We start from the raw sequence: 7095 nt of genomic DNA, 5'->3' as shown, positions 1-7095 counted from the left end.
GGCAATGCTTTACCCCAACTGATACAAAGAGCAACACATTAACATCAAGCACAACTTGGACACTGACCCCCTGTGGTAGTCACTATTCTATCACCCTTAAATCATTTGAATTAAATTGAAATCAAGAAGCAGTCCAGAACATGTCTGCAGTGAACAAACACATTTAATGGCTCAGACAGAGCGAGGATGCAAGACCCCTGATCTCAGTTAGCTAATGGCTAAACCCCCTGATGCTGACTGACCTCGGGCTGCAAGTCCCAGATTGAGTTCCCCATCCTTCTGAATGGTTGAACTCCACAACGTTCTATTACAGGTTTCCCACTCCCTTTCTTTAAAGATGTTCAAAGTTGGGAACTCAGAAAAATACCCTTGATGACCACCTCTGTCTTTGCAGAGTGGGTCCAAAGACTGGCACAGTCAGGAGGTCTGAGAGTGCGGGGGGGGGCTTATGGGGTTCAGGGGCGCCCGCACGGCTACCTTCCCGGTGCTTGAGCGATGGCGGCTGGGTCAGGAGCTGTTGTGGTTCTTCCTGCGGTGGATCGGGGCCCAGGCTTCCTCCTGGCGCTTGAGGGATGGCGGCTGGGTCGGGAGCAGGCGTGGCTCTCCTTCCCGCGGTGGATCTGGGCCCAGCCTACCTCCCAGAGCTTGAGCAATGGCGGCTGGGTTGGGAGCAGGTGTGGTTCTCCTTCCCGTGGTAGATCGAGGCCCAGGCTTCCTCCCGGCGCTAGAGCAATGGCGCCACCCTTTGTGATTTTAATAACCATGAATGTAGGCAGGCTCAAAAGTTGTTTGACTCAGTCATGAGTTTTTTTAAACTCTAAAATCAAAATTTAGCTGAGCATCGTGGTACATGACTATAATCCCAGCACTCAGGAGGCTGAAGCAGGAACACTGCGGCAGGTTTGAGGCCAGCCTGAACTTCATAGTGAGACCTTGCTTAAAAAAGAAAAAAAAAAAGAAAAAGAAAAGAAAAAGCGGGGCACTGGGATATAGCTCAGTGTGAAAGCCCTGGATTCAATCACAAGTACCAAAAAAAAAAAAAAGAAAAAAAAGAAAGAAACACATCCTTGGTATAGCATTTTTTAGGTAAAGCCACAGTTGTATGTTCTTCTGTATGGTTCTATTTCTTACAGTATAGGGGTTTTTGGTTGATTCATTGGCTGGTTGGTTGGTTGGTTTTTTCTTTTTGTTTTTGTTTTGTTTTGTTGTGTTTTTGAGACAAGATCTCACTATGTAGCCCAGGCTGGCCTCAAATTTAACGCAATCCTCCTACATCAGCCTCCCAATTGCTGGGATTACAAGATTGTACCACCATACCAGGCATGTATCAGATTATTTCTCTTAAACTATATAATACTCTGAAGTTCTGTGTTGTTAGTGGTGAACCTATGGCATGCATGCCACAGCCATCTGATTGTTATCGTTGAAAGCTCTAAAAGATTCACCATCACTGTTCTATGTCCTATAGTATCATTTTGTTTTACATTGTTTAAAACATCTAGGCAGTAAGTACTAAGTTTACTGAGGATTAGGCAAGTTAGTTGAGTAGTTTTAGCTTGTCACACTGATCCCACTTTACCTTCAGGCTATTGTGATGAGTTCTTTCCTCTGATTCATAAATAGCTATCTCCTCAGTATATGTTGCTTTTTGCTTCAGCTAAAGGTATGATTGCCTCGGCTGTAGTCCATCACCATTATTAGAAGAATAACCACTAAACTACAGAGACTTAGATTCTTGCCCTTCATACTTTGACAGAACACACCTTTGACCTCACTTATTTGTTCACTACATACTTGATGAACACCTACTATGTACTTGCTGCCCCATTCTCGATGTTAAAATACATATTAAAATCTCTGGCTCGTGGAGCTTGTATTTCAGTGGTGGGAGACAGTAGAAAATCAGAAAATTATATAGTGTGTTAGTGACCTACAGAAAAAAGTAGAGAATAGCAAGTACAGATGGGAGATTGCAGTATTAAATTTGTTAGTCAAGGTAGGCCTTGAGACAGTGGCACTTGAATAAAGACCTGAGGAAGATGAGGAAGTGAGTCATTTGGGTATCTACCACTGGTGCATTCTAGGTAAAGGCAAATGCAGAAGCCCTCACAGTGGAAATTTGAACCTCACATGCTGCTGGTGCAAATGGAAACTGGTTCAACCATTATAGAAAAATAGTTTGGCAGGTACTCAAAGTTACATAAAGAATTACCACATGACCTAATTTCCTTCTAGGTACATATCCAAACAAATTCAAAGCAGTGACTCACATGCTTGCACATGAATGCTCATAGCAGCACTATTCAAAATAGCCAAAAGATGGAAACAGGGCAAATGTCATTAACAGATAAAGGAATAAAGTGCAGTGTATATCCAGTGGGATATTACCCAGCCATAAAAAGGAATGGAGTACTGCTTCTATGTATAACATATGTGGGCCTCTTAAACATTCAAAGTGAAGGTTAAAGTCACAAAAGGACACATCGTATGATTCCATTCGTGTGAAATATCCAGAATAGGCAAATTCATAAAGACAAAGTAGATGAGTTGTTCCCAGCAGCTGTGAGGAGGGGAATGGAATGTTATCCTGAGGTGATGAAAATGCTTTGGAACTAGATATAGATGGTTGTATGATATTGTACTAACTGCTACTTAATTGTTAGCTTTAAGATTAATTTTATGGTATGTGAATCATCACATTTTAAAAATGTAAACTAGGAATACGAAGGAAGCCTCCTTAATCTAATAAAAATCTACAGATATAGTGATAAGGAGAGAAAAAGGCTTATGCCTCAGTGGAGCAGTAAGACTGATAGAGCTGTAGTAGCATTGGGGGTAGGGGCTGACAGGAGATGAGGCCTGGGAAGTCAGGTGGACTGCACAGAGTAGGGGTTTATAGGCAATTGTAAGGATTTGGGTTTTGTTCTGGAATAGGACGCCATTAGTAGATGTTGAATAGAGTATATCTTAATCCTTAAGTACAGTCTTACCAGGATTGTTCCAGCTGCTGCCTTGAGACAAGCAGCTAAGGGCAAAATCAGGGTGTTGGTTAGAAACTATTACAGTGATCCCAATGAGAGATTGTCATGATTTGTGTCTAGATGTCCTCCCAAAACCTCATGTGGTCATAGATGGAGCTTTTCAGAGGTGGCTGGATCCTAGGGTGTGTGATGCTGGAATTAAGGGTGATTATTAAATTAGTCCACTGATTGGTTTGGCATAGTTTTTAGGTGTAGATAATGGGAAGGCCCACCCTGAATATCTGTCGGTGCCACCCCCTGAGGGTGTGTAGACTAGATACAGTTTAAGAAGCATAACATTTTTGTGAAGTCACAGAAACATGGGTGTGTGAAACACACATTCTTTAGAATATTTCTGTTGATGAATTACCAACTTTAATTTTGAGTTTTATATTAATCAATTAGTGCTTAACAGGAAAAATATCACAAAAATAAAGTATTGCATTTTAATATTGTATATAAAACATCAAATTTTTCAACATTAACTTTTTATGTACAAAATCTTAAAAAGAACAATAGAAGCCAGGCGTGATGGCATATGCCTGTGATCCCAGAACTGGGGAGGCTGAGACAGGAGAATTGCTGTGAGCAGAAATACCTATATGAACTACAATGAAAATACCAATTGCACTCTGAAATAATCTTTACTTCAATTATCATGTAAGACTGTCTTCACACATGACAACAGCACATTCCATACACACATATCGCTTACACTGCTACAACATATGTTTTACTTTCCTGGCCTTTTTTGTCTTCTTTCTTTCCTTTGGTACCAGGGATCAAACTCAAGTCCTTGCACTTGCAAGGCAGGTACAGTGCCACTGAGCTAAATCCCTGGCCTTTCCTGGCCTTTTTGTAGGGCATACTTGACATCTCACTGATCTTGCTATTTTGTCAGGAGTTCTTATTATACAATATGTAGCTAACAGGAACAAGATATCAAAGTGTTAAATTATTAATATGTATTGCACATTTACAATAAACAGTATTTTCACATCAGCTCTATACTTGGTTACAAAACCTAAAAGGTAACATCAGAAATAAAAACCTATGTGAACTACAATGAAAATATCAATAGAACTCTACAACAAAAGTCTATGATTCAATTGTCAACCAAGGCAATCTTCACATGTGACAACTGCGTGTTCTATGCACACATCTCCAACTAACAGCACATGTGCTTAGCTTTCCTATGTGGCAGGCCATTCTTGTCATCTTCCTGTTTTGTCAGGAGCTTCCTACTATGTTGTACAGTGTGCTTAGGGTAATCAGATATCAATGAAAATATCAAATGTGTAATGAGTGCTTACAATAGACATCAACATTTTCACATCAGCTGTTTACCTGCTTACAAAACCTAAATGATTACATCAGAAACAAAAACTTAGGTGAACTGCAATGAAAATACCAATAGAACTACAAAAATAATGTTTGCTTCAATTATCACACCCAAGGCAGTCTTCACACATGAAAGTGGAATGTTCAATACACTTTGTTTTTTCTCTGCTGTAAATGATCTCATGAATTCTAGTCCCAATCCTATTAAGAAAATTTCTACATGGATTTTGCACTTATTTTCTTTGTAAGCTATCAAACTTTGTGCCACACATGTTTGGGATCAAGTAAAACACAACCATTGGCCAATGCTTTGTGTTTTGACTGACACCACAGTTGCTGCATAACTCATCAACAACATCTACTCTGCCTTTGGTTTTGTTGTGGAAAGTTTCCATCTCAGGCTTCCGTTTTGTTGAAGTTTCCCTATCAGTATTTCCATCATGGTGCAATGTTTACATCAGCAGTACCAATTTATTTTTCTTTGCCATATACAAAGCAAATGTAAATCTGAAATCCAAATTGTACTATATACAATTCTCTGCTTTGAAATTACAACATTTTGCTTGGAATTTCTTCTTTGTTCCTGCATACACTTCCTGCGCTGATCAACTTTTTCTCTGTTAGCAAATGTAACATAATGGGAAACTGGTAAACCAATTGTCACATGTCACTTTCTGATTAGTTTGGGAGATGGGAACAAGTCTGTTCACAACATCATTCGGTTTATTACTATACAAATGAGCACCTGAGATCCAGGATAAATTTCTAAATTGAAAGTCTTTGCATCTACAAGGGCATAAATTTTTATGCTATATTTTGACCATCATTTTTCAGTAAGTCTTACATTCCTGTAATTACTACAAGAAATCCCTGCTAAGTACAGCAGACCTTTGAATGCTTTATAAAAATGTTTTTTAATATAACGGTGCATTCGGAACGATTTTACTTGTACTTCCGCCTTTGTGTATTTCACAGCATCTTGTAGCATTTCATCTGTTACGGTTTCCAACATTGAATGTCAGTGCTGGCATTCTGTCCAATACATTTCACCCCTGCCAAGACCCTTACTTTATTTTGGGACCTAGTTCTAACATTGGATTGTTCTATTGGTTGTGTGACCATTTTGTGACATTTCAACTAGTCAAAATCATCATCATATACCCACACCAGTCTTCTGTTTTAAAAACATGTACTCTACCATAATGGATCATCTTCACCCATGCATGAGTAATCTGATGATTCATTTTTGACCTCCTCCAAAACTTGCAAATCTGGTTTTTCATGTGCCATTGTACCTTTATTACTAAAAAAAAATCTTTTTTTGTTGAATAACTTTTCTGTCTTTTTTTCATTTCATATCTTTTTGATTAGGCCATATTAGCTATGCAGATTAATAGGTTTCATTTGCCAGAATTGTACATATACAAAACATACTTTGATCATGTCCACCCCCCCTTGCCCTGCCTTCCTCCTTCATTTCATATTTTTTGGATGTCAATGCATATAATATATCTTGATCATATCCACGCTTGCATAACCTCCACCTCCCCTTTATTCCCTCCTACTGTCTCATAATAGTTTCCGTTCTGCTAGCTTGTCATCTGTTTTAAATTCCACAATATTTGTCTTCTTGACTCTGTCTTATTGATATGATGTTCTCCAGATCTGTCCTTTTTTCCTACAAATAAACAAAATGTTATTCTTTTTTTTTCAGCTTTAATTGAGTTTATTGGTACATTTTAGGGATACAGTACAGTTACATTCATTGTTGCCATCTTGTACCACTACATGACAAGTCTTTTAATGGCTGAATAATACTCGTGTGTGTGTGTGTGTGTGTGTGTGTGTGTATTCTTCATTTGTCTGTTGATGGGCTCCTAAGGTGGTTTCTGTATATTGGCTATTGTGAATTGTGCCACATTAAGCGTAGATATGCAGGTATCCCTACAGTATGCTGAGTTTAATTCCTTTGGGTATATACTAAGGAGTGGTATAGCTGGATCAAACAATAGCTCTATTTTTAGTTTTTTTAGGAATCTCCATATTGGCTATACTAACTTACATTCCCACCAGCAATGTAGAAGGATGCCTTTTTATTTAACCCCTCAACAGCATTTTTTGTTTTTTGTATTCTTGAAGATAGCCATTCTGACTGGGTAGAAATGGAATTTCAATGTAGTTTTGATTTGCATTCCCTAATGGCTAAAGATATTGGACATTTTTTTTCATATATGTACTTACTGGTCATTTTACTACTTCTGAGAACTGTCTGTTAATTACCATTAGATTTTTGATGTTTTGGGCTCACTAGACTTTTTGCTGCTGTCGTTTTTGATTTTTGAAGCAGAATCTTACCATGTAGTCTAGGTTGGCCTGAAACTCACAGTCTTCCTCAGGCTACTGAGTGCTAAGATTACAGGTATGCACCATCACACCCAACTCAGGCTTCTATTTTTAGAGATGTCTATTACTACTAAGTAAAATTTAGTCATATCTTTTATAAATTGTATTGGGTATTTTCCCTAAATTTTATGGACTTACATTCCATGTTTTACCTCATACTCATATGCTTTTGATCTTGAGGCCCTTCTGAAGACTTAAATTCTTGTCATTTTCATCACCTGGGAGTTTCCTGCCACCAACATACTTGAAGAGGCTGTTATGCATCTCTCTTGATGTTTTTAATTCTCCACACTGAAAGATAACTTTATCAACACCACTGTGATATGTGGTA

The sequence above is a fragment of the Fukomys damarensis genome, unplaced genomic scaffold, assembly GCF_012274545.1.
Source record: "Fukomys damarensis isolate Sample0158 unplaced genomic scaffold, DMR_v1.0_HiC HiC_scaffold_39, whole genome shotgun sequence".
NCBI lineage: Eukaryota > Metazoa > Chordata > Mammalia > Rodentia > Bathyergidae > Fukomys > Fukomys damarensis.
The sequence above is the reverse complement of the archived record's forward strand: the minus strand, read 5'-3'. Positions refer to the sequence as shown.